The following is a 17957-nucleotide window of genomic DNA, read 5'->3' on the forward strand; positions in this document are numbered from 1 at the left end:
TGACTCCCCGGAGGGTCAAGGGGTTCTGGATTCTCTTCAAACAGAGAGAATTGGGTCATTGATGCTTCTGGAGCATGGGTGCTTCTTGCCCTGCTTGTTCAGGTTTCAATCAGGGAATTGGGAAAAAGACTCGTCTCCCACTCCCCTGTGACGAACTGCACATCAGCAGGAAACTGTTACACACATATGCAGGGGCAAACCATCCAGTGCTCGTTCTAAGCCTGAGAAAGTTTGCCATTTGCCCACCTGTGGCAGGTAAACCCCCACTTTCAGCCCTAATCTCCTTCCCTTGAGAAATTGAGGAGCGGAAGAAAAAAATGGCCAGAAAATGCCCTCCATAGTGACGCTTTAGGAATTTCCCTGTGTCTCTGTGGTCTTTTCCATAGAGATTACAAGAAATTCCTACCACATCCTTCAGAAACTTAGTTCCCAGCATCGAACTCCTGATAACACATTGAGTTGCCGACTCCAGCTTGGGAAATTCCTGGAGATTTCGGGGCACTGCCTGTGGAGGGTGGAGTTTGGAGAGGGAAGGGAGCTCAGAGGGAATGAAATGTCACTTCTTCCATTTGTCCCAGATGCTATGATATACCATACAGACTTCCCTCCAAAGCTGCCATTTCCTCCTGTGATATATGCTGATTCCGCACACGTTGGATAATGCACTTTCAATGCACTTTAGCTATCGTTTGGAAGTGGATTTTTTGTTTCACACTTTTGGAGTGATTTCGCACACGTTGGATAATGCACTTCCAATCCTCTTTATAGATCATTTGGAATGTTTTTTTTCATGTGTGGAATAAAACATCCACCTCAAACGATTGATAAAGTGCATTGAAAGTGCATTATCCAACGTGTGCGGAATCAGAAAAATTCAGTTCTGAATGAACTCTAAAGAGGATTGGAAGTGCATTATCCAATGTGTGCGGAATCAGCAATGGTTTCAGGTGGGTAGCTCATACCTTGGAAATCTAGTTGATCTTTAAGGTGCTACTGGAGCAGGATCTTGCATTTCCTCCAGTGGAACTGATCTCTGCATTCTGGAGTTTGGTGATGCAGACGTCTGTCCCCAAATCCTCATGGTGGAGTCCATGCTGCACATGAATCAGCCCTTACTTTAAGAACTCAGACTTGGTATCCATTCGCAGGCTTTCCCATATGGCCGCATATGAAACCAGCTTGTCTCTTATGTACACACAGCAATTAGTGCTGCAGCAGATTGTGATCCCTAAGCAGGAAAAGTGGCTGCTGAGGTCCCTTTTGTCTAAAAGATCGGCATAGATCAGGCTCATCAATTGTGGAAAGGGCAGGGGAGAGATGGGGAAGGAAAGCAGACTTGCAAGGAGCTCTGCAAAAGTATCTGAGGTGGTTAAAGAGAAACTGTTACAAGGACTGCAGAAAGAAGGTAGAAAAATATGGTTTTGCTTGGGAGTCTGTGTATAGAGCTGCCAACCACCAGGTGGGGCCCAGAGATCTCCTGGATCCCCAGACTATAGAGATCAGTTCTCCTGGAGAAGACGGCTGCTTTGGAGGGTGGATTCGATCATGGCATTATACTCCGCTGAGGTCCCTCCCCAGATTCCAACCCCAAATCTCCAGGAATTTCCCAAACCAGGACCCTCGCTCTGTGCACACCTCCTTCTCTCCTCCTCTACCACCTATGTATTTCTACTATGTATATATACTATAACGGCCACAAGTCTCCTATTACAAAAAACCTCTCAGGGGAATAAGGCCCTGGAATCAGCAGCCATTCAGGGAAGTGGGATGCTTTAGAGCAGGGGTGGGCAATTGTTTTGGCTCGGGGGGCCACTTTGTGGGAGCGGAGGTTAGCAGAGGGCCACACCTTTTAGAATGATTGCATTCATTAGTTAACTTTGCATTTCAGAAAAGGTATAAAATGTATCATAAAAATCAATAAATATAAATTAAATAAAATAGTGGTAGTTTTATTCAATTTATTTATTGTGCAAATTTCATATCATCTATAGCTGCAAATCTCGGTTCAAGGTGGATTTTTCTGACTGTCTTGGCGGGCCAAAAAAAACTCTGTAGAGGGCCGCATGTGGCCCGTGGGCCGCAATTTGCCCACCCCTGCTTTAGAGCAATAGTTGAGAAATTCCATCAGCGTTGCAAATCTTTTCAATAACTGCCCCAGATACAGGTGTGGCCTTTAACTGGCTCCTTTTCTCCTTAACGGCCCTCTCCCCTCTTTTCTATGTGCCTTCCATTTTTTCCTCCTCCTCTTCATTATATGTTTTCAGTACTATTGCAGCATCCATTGCCCACTTACTCTTTCTGCCTTCCTTCAAAACTAAGCCTCTCTTTGCACAGCTGGTAGGAATCTCCCTTCTCTGTTCCAGGCTGCTTCAAGCAACTCGAGTCAAAGGGGTGATGCCTTTGAGATTATTTCCATGCCTCTGCTTTGGGCATTTATTCCCATCACCTTCCCTTTATAGTGTGCCACTTCCTTCCACTCTTGGCTTAAGAACCTTTGCCTGCCTGCCTCTTACCAATGGCCAGCCCCTGGGAGACCTTTCGGCTCGTCCTCCCGTTACAAAGCCTTGTGGCTGCAGACAGCTGTTCCTTACCTGGTTTGCTGCACTCAGAAGGGTGGCAAAGCATTACAGGAAGCTGTTTTCCTAAAGGGTGCAGTTGCGTCCCAGAATCCTGCTTGCCTCCTGTAGAAGAAGAAGAGTCCAGCAAACCCGGGAATGACAGAATAACCGCCTCCTTCTCCTCTCTGTTTATAATATCCCTGGTCCGCTTCAACCAATATTCTCAATGTTTTGCTCATCATGGGTTTGTCTCTGTGCTAATGGCCCCTCTATAAATAAGCTCCAGGAACAAGGATAGAGAACAATCATAAAAGACAGGCGCATAAATTAAAGTTGATGTTCTAATAAACCAGACAAGCTTTTCATTGGGGGATTTTATGTTTCATCTCGAGTCGGCAGCTTTCGCAAGAGAAAATGCCTTTTTTTTTTGCTTGTTGCTTATTTTTCCTTCCAAATTATATTTTGATTTTAATTAGTATCTTTCCTCCCAGCCTCCATCTTTAAGCTTTAATGTATCCTTACCAGTAGAAGGAATCAGGCGAGGCACCAATTCCTGGAAGCTCTCGCCCCACCGTTTCCCCGCAAAGTACTTTAAAGACGCTGCTTCAAATTAACTGGCCAATATGTGGCTTTGCTTCTCCGAGTTTAGCATAATTGAAAAGCATTTCAAAGTTACTGCAGGTCTAAGGCTGTTTTTGCGTAGGAGCTTTTTCTCTACTCTCGATTCATTTTAAACATGCCCTGGTCGTGGTGGCATACGGAGAAAACTATTGAAAGCTAACTCTCTGTGTTTATGTGGCACTACTCACTAGTACTGAGGTCCTTTTCACATTGATACATAAAGTGTTTTAGTATCTGTTCTGCTTCCCATTTTTGCAGGAGTTTCACACTTGCAAGGTAGTCATGGGCTGCAGTACTGATGTTTGTCCGCAGTATCCCCGATTCCCCCCCCCCCGCTGCAGACATAGGCCGATTTTATTTTGAAGCTGCTGCCCAGTTGCATCTGGCCTGATTAATGTCAGTGCGAACTCTATACTCCCCTTCTGCTTCTCTTCTCCCCGGGAGCTGATTGGTCCCACCCTCCTCAGCTCTCTGAACTCCTTTTCTGCCATTTTTATCAGTAAAGCAAGGTAAGGGTCATAAGGCTGATTCTCTGTTGGCTTCCTTCCTCCCTGGGTATGCATGCACTCTCTTATTTTTTTTTCAAAGGCAAAAATGGGTTGTAACATTGTTAAATTACTGCACATTCTTCCTGGCTTTCAAAGCCAAGAAAGGATTAAATGGGTGCTTTCCCCTCCCTCTCAGGCATGTTTTGGGCTTTGCCAAAGAGGAAAAAAAATGTGTTTTGCTCAGCCCCTTGGAAACAAAGTGTCAAGGAAGCTGCTGGGAGGGGAAGCAGCAGCAGCATTTTAACCCTTTTCTGGCTTGGCTTTTTTTAAAAAAAATAAGAGTGGAACAAGCATGAAAAGTACATGTTTTCCCCCAGAACTCCACCACCAATTGCCTCTCCAGTGGGTAGGAGATGGGTTCCAACATTGCAACGTTACTACGCCTGCTCAAAGTTTTTAAAAAAAAAGTGTGACGTGAATTGCAAAACCCCCAAAGCCCAAAACTACACCGAGGCTTCAAAGCTAATCTAAAAAGAAAAACAAGACGACAAATCGAATCTGCCTTGGACAGTGTGGAACGTGGGGGTGCCATGCTGAAGCTATTGCTATCATGGCGAATGCTCATAAATGGCGGTTTAAACCATAAGAGTGAAAAGGGCCTGAGTATCAGCATCTTTTGGGTAGCTCTCCCAACTCCTAACGGGGGAAGTGGTGGAAATGGCTGCCCAATGAAGAGGGCTTCTAACATCACTGGGACCTACTGCATTCTCATCCTGTTCCTGAAGCAGTTTTGCAAATATTTTTTAAAAGTTTTTTTTAACCATTTCATTGTTTTTATTTAGATAGATATAGATACCGTATGCACACACATACATAACTTATATATAGGACTTTTGAAAATACTATCAAAACAAGTTGGGGATCCATAAGGAAGTACGAGGAGTAAGTCCATTTAGGATTCCCTAATCTCTTCAACTGGCAGATATTCCCCCAATGTTCCCCTTTAATTGTCATTCAGCTGTTTTCAACATTCCTGGACTCCTGGAGCATATTCAATCCTCATGAAGACATTTTCAAAACATAGATGTAAAATTTTCGGCAATTTTAAGCCATGAGGAAAAAACGGTTTTGGTTAGGGTGAATGAAATTTTGGGGGAAATTTAAAATATATGCAATACTTAGAGCACAATCCTATGCAGGATTACAGTAGCCTTAGACTGGAATAAGGCTGCCCTGCTGGGGTTGTTAACCAAGTACTGGCAATTGGTGGGAAGTGTATGGAGGTGGGGGCATGCAACCTCAGAAGTGATGTCACTATATTGATGTGATGCTCTAGGACTCCTCAAAAACTCTACGGTGAAACCATAGAGTTCGGGGGGGGGGAATCCTAAGGCACTGTGCCGATGCAATGATGTCAATGTTGTGGTATCAGAATAACTAATCCTCCCCCCTCCCCCCGCCACCATTTCCTCCTCACCACTCTACCAAGCCGCGGTGAGGATTCTGAGCTGCCTGCATGACATCTCCCGCCATAGTGGGAAACGTGGTAGCCTTACGCCTTGCATAGGACTTCTTATTTAGCCTAAACTTATTTTCTGCTTTAAGAATATAAAATGTATTCATAAAATTGTACCGGTTGGCATATTTATGAATTTTAAATGTCTAAATGCCTTAGTTTTCTACAAGTGCAACTGCAGTACTAAAAGGAGAGAAAAAGAGAGATGTGTAAACTACTGTGTCCTTTGCTAGCATGTTCTTTAGTTTCTGGCATCTGAGAGGTAGGAAAAAATAAAAGAAAATGCAAATTTTGTAGTATACAGGGCTTATTTTCTGGGGAAAGAGGTGGTGGAACTCAGTAGGTTGCCCTCAGAGAAAATGGTCACATGGCTGGTGGCCCTGCCCCCTGATCTCCAGACAGAGGGGAGCTGAGATTGCCCTCTGCGCCGCTGGAGCGGCGCAGAGGTCAATCTCAACTCCCCTCTGTCTGGAGATCAGGGGGCAGGGCCACCAGCCATGTGACCATTTTCAAGAGGTTCCGGAACTCCGTTCCCCTGCGTTCCCCCTGAAAAAAAGCCCTGGTAGTACACAAAAGAATGTATGTTATTTGGACAGAAACTGTCTAATGCAGTAATGACAGGTCTACTAACATATTTAAATATGATGTTTATAGCATCAAAAACAATAAACTGTTCAACAGTGTATTATCATCATACATATTATAGCATATTTATTGCAATAAAATTAGTCATATTTAAACAATAAACATATGCATTTAAATATGTTGCATTTGTCTACAGCGTATACAGAAGTTATCATTATTTAATACTGTAGTTTGTCTTACATAACAATCTTCATACTACATATAAGTCCCCGACCTGGAGGTTTGCCACCTTATCTCTAGTTAAGAAGGTTTAGGACTACAGCCCCCAAGACAGACTGAATGGAAGCTTTTATGAAAAAGGACTAATCCAAAGTTGCCATAATTGCGTTGCTATACTGACTGTACGGAGTGAAAGATACTTAGTGGGACCCTTAGTCCATTTCGAATAAAATATATATCTTGCTTTGTAACTTCTATTGTTGTCCCATTGACACAGAGGAGTAATGTATGAAGGAGCAATTCTGCTTTCACTCTGGAGAAGGCACTGGTAGGCATGAGGATGCTTTGGCATGGTTGAAATGAATAATGTAGACCCTGACTCCATACTTGCAATCAGTATAACCATTTAGAATTCTACGGCACCCACAGAATAGCAGACAATGGCAGAAATGAATCCTCCTGCGATTCTTTGATTGTGAGTGGAGGAGGGAGAATAGTAACTAATCTATGTTAAGCAACCATCTTTAGCAGGCATCCTTGTTTAGAGTGTAAATCATTTCACTTCCATGTTCTCTGAAGAGCCGAACAGTCTTGCTGTTAAACAGATGTTAGGAGCAGTTGCTATAATCTCAGTTCCTCATACGGTTTTGGCTCGGTAGAGTACCAAAGCGAGATGTGTCCCTGCTTTGGTAGGTACGCAGCCTTACAGGCTGTGCTATGTTTTTTATCTGCCAATATTGTATCCATTGACTTTTTAATAGGATTGAATAGGAAGTGTGTGTGTTTTAATGAGAGTGGCAAGGACATAGGTTGCTTCCACATGTCCTTAATGAGACGGCCTGCCAACGAAACTCTGACGAGTTATCTCACTCAGTACACACGTCATCATTTCCCATGTGCCCAGGTCATGATGATCTCGGTTTTTAAGCGTTTTTTGTGAGACCTATTTTATTCTGTTTTCATTTTTGATGCTGTTTTCCGTGCGATTATCTACCATATCAATGCATGTGGAGGACTTTTTTGTACTTTTGAAGTGCCCTCCCATAAATCTCCATCCCTTCCTCTCGCCATTACCCCTCCCACACATGCATCTGGCTCACACGCACGATCATATAATTCCCCCTCCCTTTTTTTTTACTTTTTAAAATGGTCCTTGCACTGTTACAATATCTATGTATACAAAGGGAATTATACTGCAGTGTTTGCTACACTGGATCACTCAGTAATCAGAGTATCAATCATTGAGAATGGAATGCCATTTGTGATTTTATTTCAAACTATCAATAAGGCCCGTTGTTTGGGAAAATACAGTGGGCCCTAGTGGCACTCCTCCCCGTGCGCATCTCTCCCCGTGGCATCAGTCAAGGGGAGGACCGGGGAAGGGAATGGGAGCTCCCTCCTCCTACGACCCCTCAGCCACCGCTTGGCTTGTGCAAGGCGCTCCCAAGGCCGTGCAGAGGTGGCAGGGAGCCCCGCCCCTGCTGCTGCTGTGTGACTTTGAGAGGGCCTCGCCACCACGCTGAGCCTCCCTGTGGCCATGCTGGGTCCTTCCGGGCCTCTGGGGGCCCCAAGGAGGCAGCTCCAGGGATTAGCTTCTATTTAAAACAAGAGAGTGCAAATGGGCTTTGAAAGCTTCCCCCAGGAGAGGGAGAGAGCCTGCCTTTCTCCCAAGCTTTTTTTCTCCATGGAAAAACCATGCAGAGGGTAAAATTTTCCCCATTTCTGCTGCTCCACGTGGAGGTGTTGTGTGCACAGGTAGCAGCAGAAAAGGGGAAACACTCCCCTCCCTGCACTGTTTTTTCATGGGGGAAACAGCTTGGGAGAAAGGCAGGCGCTCTTCCTCCTGGCAGCAACTTTCCAAGCACATTTGCACTCTGCTTTTTATAGAATCCAGTCTCCAGAGTTGACAAGTGTCTGTGCGGTGCATGAGTTGGCTCTGTGGAGAACTCGTAGAAGAAGTAACATTTAAAGTGACCCTTAAGTGAACTCTTTTCATCAGTAGATGCCTCAAGGTGCTCGCCAAGTTTTCCTCCTTATCTCAATGTTTGAAAAGTTATGTTTATTGCAAAACTTTAAAAAAAATTATTGAAGTCACACATTTTACTTATTATTATTATTATTATTATTTTCAAATAAACAAGAATAATTCTAATGCATGTTGTCGTCTGCAAGCTGCCTAAGAAAACTTGGGGTGCATCCAGTCTACCCTGGCTCCTCACTTGGCTAGTGTGATATCATTGCTAAGGTTTAGACGAATTCTGCTGTGCATCTCTCAGTCTGTCTTTCCTTTTGGTGACAAAAAAGTTGTAAGCTTCTTTACTGGCCCATTCAAAATCTGCAACAAAAGACAAAATCCATGTAATACTTCTTACATAGACACAGAACACTGTGCAAGCTTTTGAGCACATAAGAACTCTTTATCTCTAAATGTTACAATCATTTTAGAAATGAAAGTGGTGGCTTCTCTTTGTCTCCTGTGTGTCACTGTACTGAAGCCATTGTCTATGAAGACAATGGTTCTGCTGTGGGACTGCCTCCCCAACCACTGTTATCATCTTGGGGGGCCCTTCTTTGAGTGCCCCTGCCATCTAAAACTAGATAGGTAGCAACCTGGAGAAAGGAACTTCTTGGTTGTGGCACCAAAATTATGGAATTCCCTCCCCCAGGGAGATCAGTCTGTCCTTTGGGGTCAGTTTTTCACCAGCAAGTATAAAGACGTATCTCTTTTATCTGTCATTCCCAACCTGACCTGCCTTCTTGTGAAAGTGTTTTAACTGTATGTGTCGTCTTTTTAATAGTTGTTTTAATTGTTTTTATACTATGTAGTTTAAAAGTTTGTTTTAATGTTTTTGATTGTTGCTGCAAAAAAGCAACATAAACATGTTTTAAATAAAATAAAATCTGTAACAATCTGGCTTAATGCAATATTATGCTCAGATTGTGGGAAAAGTTGAGTTCTGCCGAGGAGTTTTGATAGGACTGGTGGGATTTCTCAGGTGTTAATCATAAATCTTTAGCATAAACTTCGAAATTAGGAAGGGCAGGGGTTTCTTAGACATTGAGAGACAGAAGGAAAGAAAATGCCCATCTGCTGTGTGTTTTGTTGCAGGTTCTTGCTGCAAAGAAAATGTGAGATAACTAGCGATTCCGTGATCCTCACAAAGAGCATACTTGAAAATTGAAGTTAACCTGCTTGCAATGTCCGCTTTTATGTCAAGTTGAGCACTCCACACTCAAAAGGCTGATTTGTTCCCAATTTAATATGAGCAATATTTTGAATGTATTTGCATCTGTTCTGTTGGTAACATTCATGATTGCACAGGCAGCCAGCCGCTGTTTGTGCATGCTCAAAATTTACTGGATTGGTAAGCCTGATGGGAATTCTAATTTTCTTTACCTTCCACATTCGTTTGAAAACCAAAAAAAGGCTATAATTCCCATCCACCCTGGCAGGAAATCATGCTGGGGGAAACTGAGTGAGGTAGACTCTGGTTTGGTCCTTTCCTTTGTTTACTGCTATCTCCCCCACTACACTAGCTTGTTTTCCCAACCTTTCAGAAAAGTAAAGTTTGTGACTCGAGGAGAGAGAGGCACCTGCTGATGTGTGTGCACATACATTTTGGGGACATCCCATTGAATATCTGTAAAAACCCGTTGAATGTTAATGAATGCGCAATAGGGATGCTTGCGTACTAGGGTTGCTAGTTGCCAGCCTATATTTAATATATCCCAGAATTGCTACTGATCTCCAGACCACAGAGATCAGTTCCTCTGGAGAAAATGGTTGTTCTGGAGAGTGGACTCTGGTGCATTATACCCCACTGAAGTTCCTCACCTCTCCAACTTCTGCCCTCCCCATCATCCACCCCCAAATCTCCAGGAATTTCCCAACCTGGAGTTGGCAACCCTAGCAAGTTGCCACATCATCTGGGGCAGTCATGAGTCTTAATGGCATGTCCTCTGTTGGATGCCATTAGCCATCCAGCTGTGTTGACTATATGGTGCTTATGCAGTCTTTGTGCCCCTGGTACCTTGCAACAACATCGGGTAGAGATGTTAGGTTCCTGGGCCCTTCTGCAGCTCTTGAACTACCACATAAGCCACCACTAGTAGGTTCTGAACAACATGCATGTGTACGTGTGAGTTCTACCCAGTGCATCAATAAATCCCACAGTGATGCAAACTATCCCCCTCATGATCCCTGTGTTTTACACTTTTGCACACATTTTACACTTTTGCACACGTGCACATTCTTTGTCAGAGATCCCAAGCTTTGCATGACAAAAACCAACTCCCAGAATTCCCAGCCGGAGACACTTGACAGTGACAGTCGTTCAGATTTTTTTGGAACGTAGACATGGTCTCATGCATGCCTCCTCCACTGTAAATTTAGCTACCTGGATGATTTGGCTTTTTAAATGAACTTAGTCTGTATTTTCATCACTAAAGACTTGTATTGCCCTGGATTTTGTCTCTGGACCACTGTTGCTCACATTAGAAGTTTGCTACAATGTGTTGTGGCAATCCGAGTGTCCAACTAGGAACAGAGAGGCCCAGGTTCGAATTCATATCCAGCCATAAAGCTTATGGTAGGACCTTGGTCTAGCACTCTACTTCAACCTAACCTACCTTGCAAGTTTGTTGTAAGGACAAATGAGAGGGCAGGATCCTGTGTAATATCATGAGCTCCTTAGAAGAAAAGCAGGATAAAAAAGAGATAGATTTTGGCCATTTCTACACACTCCGAAAACTCAGCCTACACACACACACTCCCCCAAAGCTCTTACCTTACACTTACCTTGTGTTTTGAAGTTGCAGGACAGCCTCCACAAATTGTAGAAAAAGCAATTTGGGAGGGGAGGTTGGGCACTTTCTTCATTGTCACCTGGCTCCCTTTCCATTTTTTTACTCTGCACATGAACGATCACATGCTGAGAGCTTCAGGGGAGGAGCCCTCAGAGCACTTTAACCATTCACGTGTTCAAAAATGCAGAAGCGCTCTGTCAACTCGCAGAAAAAGAAAATACCAGGGAAAGTGTGGTCCCAGGGCAAAAAAAAACACTGAAAAAATGGTAGGGAAACAGCCTGCAAATGTTTTGCAAACTGAGACGTGTGGAACCCTGGAGAAAAGCCGCCAGAGTTCTGTGGGTGGGCCATGCCTAGAAGGATGTGTGGAAACAGCCTTTGTCTTGAAGGTTCTCTGAAATGAATGCTCTTCAAAGGATCCCAAGGTCCTCCTTTTCAGCTATACCTCGTACTGGATGCTTTTGCAAACCCCCATCTTCCCCATCCCTTGGAGACTTTTGGAGGGGGGGGGGCTTCTTGCAACTGTATGCCACAGCCTTCCCGTTTCCTCTATCAAGTCAAGTTGTTTTCTGCTTCATTTCCCCTCGGAAGCCCTTGCATTACCCAAGCACTCTCTGGTATCTCTGCAGTCGCCCTGGCTACAATAAAATATGACCATAACTGAAAAGCACAGAAATCAACTCTCCCCTCAGGGACTGTTTCCCCCCATCACCTGTCGGCTTCAGAGTCTACACGTCCTTGGAAAAATATGTATTTCAGGCCGCCGGGGTGCTAATTTGCAAGGCCCATTACTCAAACGAAACATTAAAATGGCTGCCCATGAGCAAGATCCTTTATGCCTGCCTCTCCTCTCTGACTGAACTCGCCTCACCAGGTATAGGCTTCCTGTCAAGCCACGGAACCACAGGCAAAGATTTATCGATAGGTGCCTTGACTCTAACTTGCATTTTAATTATGTTGCCATCAGAATGTGTTGGGAATAAACGTAGAGCCTGTTCATTATCCCCACTCCATCTCTCTCGTAAACTGCACAAGGAGAGGCACCATTTCATGGAGTGTTGAATGTAGCAGTTCTTTGCCACTCGCTCTGCCTGGTTCCCTCCCTTTTTCAGGTATGCCTGCTTTATACTGTTGCTCTTTCCAATTGTTGCAGTTTTGGCCTGCCATACTGGGGGAACACGCTGTGTACAATCTTCTCAACCTATTTGGATTCCATTTTGTCTGAAAGGGCGACACACGTGTTTCCCAGCTTCAGTATGCACAGATGTGTACCAACAAAAGAACCTGGGTTTCCTGTTGCATACACCAAAGCGGTTAATTTGTGTATTGACCACTTCTAAAAAATGATGACTGTCAGGGCTTTTTTTCTGGGAAAAGAGGTGGTGGAACTCAGTGGGTTGCCCTCGGAGAAAATGGTCACATGGCTGGTGGCCCCGCCCCCTGATCTCCAGACAGAGGGGAGTTGAGATTGCCCTCCGCACCGCTGGAGTGGAGGGCAATCTAAGCTCCCCTCTGTCGAGATCAGGGGGCGGGGCCACCAGCCATGTGGCCATTTTCAAGAGGTTCCGGAACTCCGTTCCACCGCGTTCCCGCTGAAAAAAAGCCCTGATGACTGTGCATATCGAGAACATCATGTGTAGTGCGCTGTTCCAGTGAGCGAGGCAGAAGCACCCAAAATCATAATGATTGAAGCTGGTGGGTATCATAGCGCACACAAGAGCTACACAGGGACAGTGTTCAGGGGGTGAGGGGATGGGGAGAATGTGCCTGCTGGATTTTCTAACTAAAAATAACCTTGCCGTTCCATTTTCAGGGCATGTCCCAACAGTGTAAAGTTATATTTTGGGTTGGGGCCATATGTGACAGAACATCTGATTTGCATGAAGGAAGCCCCAGATTCAATCCCTGGGATCTTCAGTTAAAAGAATCACGTTGTACCTGATATGGAAGGCCTCCATCCAAGAGTCTCTCTACATGTGTTCTTCCTGTGTCAGGAGATGCAATGTTAGCCGGGAAGCGTCTCCCCTTCCGGAGCCTTTGCACAGCAAGGGTGGCAGGGTAAAAGCTCCAGAAGGGGAGACAGTGTCCGGCATACCAGAGGTGAGGTTTGTGAGAGAATCCGTCCCCTCCAGAGTAATCTCTGCCTGCTCTGTCTTTCAAAACTACACTTCCTGGATAACATTGCATCTCCTGGCACATGATGGACATGCACCCAAACAGCTCATGTAGGGAGATTCTCAGAGCAATCCTAAGCAGATCTAATCAAAATCTTACTGACAGCTACTTATGGGGCTTACTCCCAGGAAAGTGTTCTTAGGATTGCACTGACTGAGAGTCAGAAGAGCAGCTGCTAAGCAGGGTAAACAATAATGACACTGTTAATCAGTTACTGTTTTTTGCAAAAATCCTGTTGCAGTAAATTCATTGCAAGCAAATTCCAAAGTGTGGATTGGATTATTTCCTGTATTCTGCCAACATGGCACATGTTTGCAGCATGTATTTGGCACTAGAAACAATGGGCTGGATATTACAGACTAATGTTTTTGCAGGTGCAAGGATTTCCGCTCACGGAGCACCATTTTCCTGCCTTCCCCTTCCACAGCAGCCCCAGATCCATCCCCAATTTTTTTCTCCTTCAAGATCAGGATTTCAGGGGACGTTTTAAGCTGCTGCAGGAAGGCAAAAGTGGGGAAATTGCACTCCATGAGCAGAAATCCTTACATCTCTGGAAACTGGATCCAAGCCATAAAACCAGTAGCTGATCAAATGTATCTCTAGCATGAAACAGAGGAAAACCCGTGGTAGTCTCTAAATTACCCAAAGTGGAGATAAAAGCCGGATAATGCATTCGGCAGAGTCACTGGGGATCAAATTGGGTAATATTGTCAAGAGAGGCAATTTTAAAATTTTATTTATAAATAAATTTTCTCCCAAACGGGGGCACAAAGTAGCTTGCATTGCTCTCTTTGCCTCCATGCCATCTTCACATCAACCCTGTGAGGTATGAGGTAGGTGAGGCTGAGAGTTTTGACTGGCCAAAGCATCCATGGCAGAGTGGGGATTCAAACCAGGGTCACTCTCAACCACTGTACTACCCTGGCTCTCCAGTACAGAAGCCCATAAGTACAGTCCCGGACTGCATGATGACTTTACTGCGTGTGATGTCATGACGCAGCATGCTGCTGCAAGCCAGCCCCATTGGTGCGGCAGGCAGCTGGGACGGAGCACGGCTGGCCTCCCAGCCCTCCGGCTCAGTTGCCCCGTGCCACCCCAGCAGCCTGCCGCACCTGCCGCACCTGGCCTGCAGCTGTCTGCAGGTGGCGGTGGTGGCAGCATGGGACAACTGAGCAGGAGAGCTGGGAGACTGACATCTCAGACTGCCCTGTGCTGCCGCCACTGCCAGCACGTGCTCCCACCTGGGCACAGCAGCTGCAGGCCAGGCGTGGCAGGTGGCCGGGGCAGTGCGCAGGCGGCTTCCCAGCACTTCCACTCAGCTGCCAGTGCTGCCGCCGCTAACTCTGTGGCACACGCCCCTGCCCCCTGCCCCCTGCCTCCTCCGGCACCTCAGCGCTCGAGCCGGCTGCTGGACCCACCTCCATGGGCACACCGGCCCTGGGAACAAGGGTTCCTGCCTTCCCCTGCATGGAAACAACACCGGGACTGGAGTTATTTCTCCATTTTTGCTGTAATACCCGGACTCAACTCTTTAAAAACCTAACAGTGTAGTTTGAACCTTAGTGACCTTGATCCACAGATGTCCTAGGGATGATTTCAAATTTTTCTTGTTTCCACGTTTCTTGTACAGTTTACACCCCTTATTCTTTATATTCATGTCATTTTTCTTTCTTCATACCAATTTCCCCTATAAAATGTATATATTTTCTTCAATGTTATTTGTGCATCACTGTCTCTGCATCATACATTATATGTATATCATGTTATAAATAATGGACATTTTACATAAAAATGCATAGCAATAGCATATAAAAAATGCAACATGCATATATGGAGGGAAAAAAGTAATCTTCAAAACCAACAGTGATACCTGGAGGACCAAAATCACAAATAAAGAATGAATGAATACGAGATTGCAAACCTTTGCTCACCCCTAACGCAGTTGTATTAATCTGCTAGACCATTCTTCAGTCAGCATGTTTGATATATTTGAAAAGCGGCTTGCAATTCAACAGAGGAAGCTGCAGTGGCAGAAATGTATTTCTATCATTTGCACCCCATGCCTCCTTCAAGGGGCTCGGGTTGGCACAAATGGCGTTTCTGAGATTTCTCCTTCATAATAACCATGTGAGGTAAGTTAGGCAGAGCATTAGGTCCAAGGTCACCCAGTAAAATTTTGACAGCTGAGTGAAATTTCAACTCGGGTCTCTCCACTTCTAATCTTTACTGAATCTGGTACAGCATCAAGGCTCAGTCACTTTCCGAGACTGTATGATATTATATCCAAACCCAAATATCAGTTGTGGGATCACCTTGTCATTCTATTGCTGCATCTGGGATAGGGTTTTTGGAGAGAGGGTGAAGACTAGAACAGGAAAGAGAGGGAGAGGGAGAGAGAAGGAGTTCATTTTTTTTCATGAGAGGATGGCACGGAGAATAAGGGCTTCGTGGAAGTGACAGCGTAGCGCTGATCCGAACTTTGTTGAAATGTTACGCACTGTCAGGGGCAGATGAGTATCTCATTCAGTGATAATAAATAGCAGATGTGGTTGGAGCTGATTTGGCTGAGCGAGGATTCACGGCCTGTACGCTATTTCCCTACTGTGTCTCCTGGCCGGCAGGCTGCCTGGTTCTCACTTCACATCAAAACTGGGAAGAACCACGAGGTGCCCGACTCGAAATTGCTTTTCGGCAGTCCAGATTTCATGCTGTGAGGGAAGCGGCAGCTCACAGATGAATTGGAAAGCCACGCTTGTCAGGAATGAAATGTGATGAACTTCAGAAATGTGGTTTGCCTCTCTCTACTTTTTATTGACATGCAACAGCCAACGTCGGTTTCTTTTTAATACCATGTTCTTGAGAAGGAGAAGTTTGACCTGATGCATTCTTTGTGTGTGTGTTGGGGGGGGGATGATACATATTTGTAGAGCTGGGGTAAGAAAATGAGGAGGATAATAACACCCTTGGAGTGTAAGATGCGGCCCCCACAAAAGATTTCTTGTTCTTGCACACAAAGGCAGCGTCTTGGTGACTTAGAGTTGCCAACCCCCAGGTGGTGACTGGAGATCTCCCAGAATTACAACTGCTCTCCAGGCCACAGAGATCAGGGCCATCTCCACACGTCCTTAAAGGGACGGCCCACTCATGGAACGCTGGCGGTTTTTCTTCACTCCAAACATCTCTGATTTCAAAATGGTAGCAGGCTGTTGGACTTTTGTTTTTTTGGTGCCATTTATGAAAAAGCAATTTCTCACACTTTCCTGTGTCCCTGAAAAAGTGCTGAAAAAACAGAAGCCTAATAGCCTGCTACCGCTTTGAAAATGGAGACGTGTGGAGTGAAGAAGAAAAGCCGCCAGCGTTCTATGAGTGGGCCATCCCTTTAAGGACGTGTGGAAACGGCCCAGTTCTCCAGGCAACAAGGGCTGCTTTGGAGAGTGGGCTCTATGGTGTTATACCCCCTGAGGTCCCTGCCATCCCCAAAACCTGCCCTTTCTAGGCTTCACCCTCCCCATATCTTCAGGAATTTAGAAACTTAGAGCTGCAACCTCTATGGTGACTGTTTCTGTGGTACTGATTTTAGTGGAACAGGACCCATACCTTCTAAGAGGGATGGTGAAGGCTTTGACCATGAGGAACGTGCATTGTTTAAACTTTTTAAAATTACTTTTTAAAAGAAATTTGATTTGGGTTTGTCATATGTATTATTAAAGCTGTTTGTTGGATTAGGATTTTTTTTCCAGCAGGAAACACATTTCTGCCTGATTTTGTTTTGTTTTGTTTTAATCGTGCCAACCAATTGGGATGAAATTCTGAGCAATTCTGATGTTCCCTGATGTTCTAAGGGAGAAAATACCCTTATTTTCTAGACAGAGCAGGCATAGGGAGGCACTTGATGACATGACCCAAGAAAGCAAGTTACATGGGCAGAGAAGGCAAAAAGAAGACGTAACTAATATAATGCCATCAGGTAGGTAGGCACTACATTTAGCAGGGATGTCACTGGCACCGAAGGAATGGGATGTGGTGGTGCAGCAGTCCCTGTGACACGTGTGCCAGTGATTTTTTTCACACACTTCAAGCAGAATGACATGTGGATGGTAGTGCTTTAAACCTAAGGAAGGGAGGAGTGTTTTACCCGATCAAGGTCTGTGTTATGGCTTTCAATACATATGTGTTACTGTTAAAAGTCAATAAATGATGTCTGGCATCTGGGGCTGGGGAGCAATTTTGGAATTTGCCTCACCCCTCCCTGGAGTGCAAACAAAATGTCTGCCTCTGTCTACTACAGCAGCAGCACTGACAATTACCATAGGGCAGGGCTTTTTTTCTGCGAAAAAAGGTGGTGGGTGGAACTCAGAGGGTTGCCCTCGGAGAAAATGGTCACATGGCTGGTGGCCCCGCCCCCAGACTCCAGATAGAGGGGAGTTGAGATTGCCCTCCACGCCACTCAGCCACTCAGCGGAGCGGAGGGCAATCTAAACTCCCCTCTGTCTGGAGATTAGGGGGCGGGGCCACCAGCCATGTGACCATTTTCAAGAGGTTCCGGAACTCCGTTCCCCCGTGTTCCAGCTGAAAAAAAGCCCTGCCATGGGGGCATTTATAGAATTCAGACTTAGCCCCCCCCCTCCATAACATTGTCAATATAAACAAGAGTGTGCCTTGGAATGACAAAAAATATGAATAATAACGATGAAGCTCCTTTTCTTTATAAAATATAAAAGAAACTATGTGAGCTATTATAAACACTGCAATGTACTTAATAAGAATATTGCAAGATATATTAGAGGCTATTGTGAGCAGGGCAATATGAAGACATCCCCCTTCTTTCCCTTTCTTACCCCGTTCCCATTTCCCCAGTCTACCCTTCCCCCCATATAACTTGCTATGTTACTTTTCAATACCTGTAATTTATATTCAAAAACTAATAAAAAACTATATTTTTTTAAAAAAAGAAGAGTGTGCCTAGCACAGTGTCAGAGAATCAAGCTG

At 44.9% G+C, this 17957-nt stretch overlaps 1 protein-coding gene across 2 annotated transcripts in view; it reads left to right on the forward strand.

Moving 5' to 3' along the window:
• Positions 1-17957, forward strand: part of OPCML (opioid binding protein/cell adhesion molecule like) — a 486833-nt gene that overhangs the window by 179032 nt on the left and 289844 nt on the right. The gene's annotated exons all lie outside the window — the stretch shown is intronic.

Source organism: Eublepharis macularius, chromosome 14, assembly GCF_028583425.1.
Source record: "Eublepharis macularius isolate TG4126 chromosome 14, MPM_Emac_v1.0, whole genome shotgun sequence".
NCBI classification, from domain to species: domain Eukaryota; kingdom Metazoa; phylum Chordata; class Lepidosauria; order Squamata; family Eublepharidae; genus Eublepharis; species Eublepharis macularius.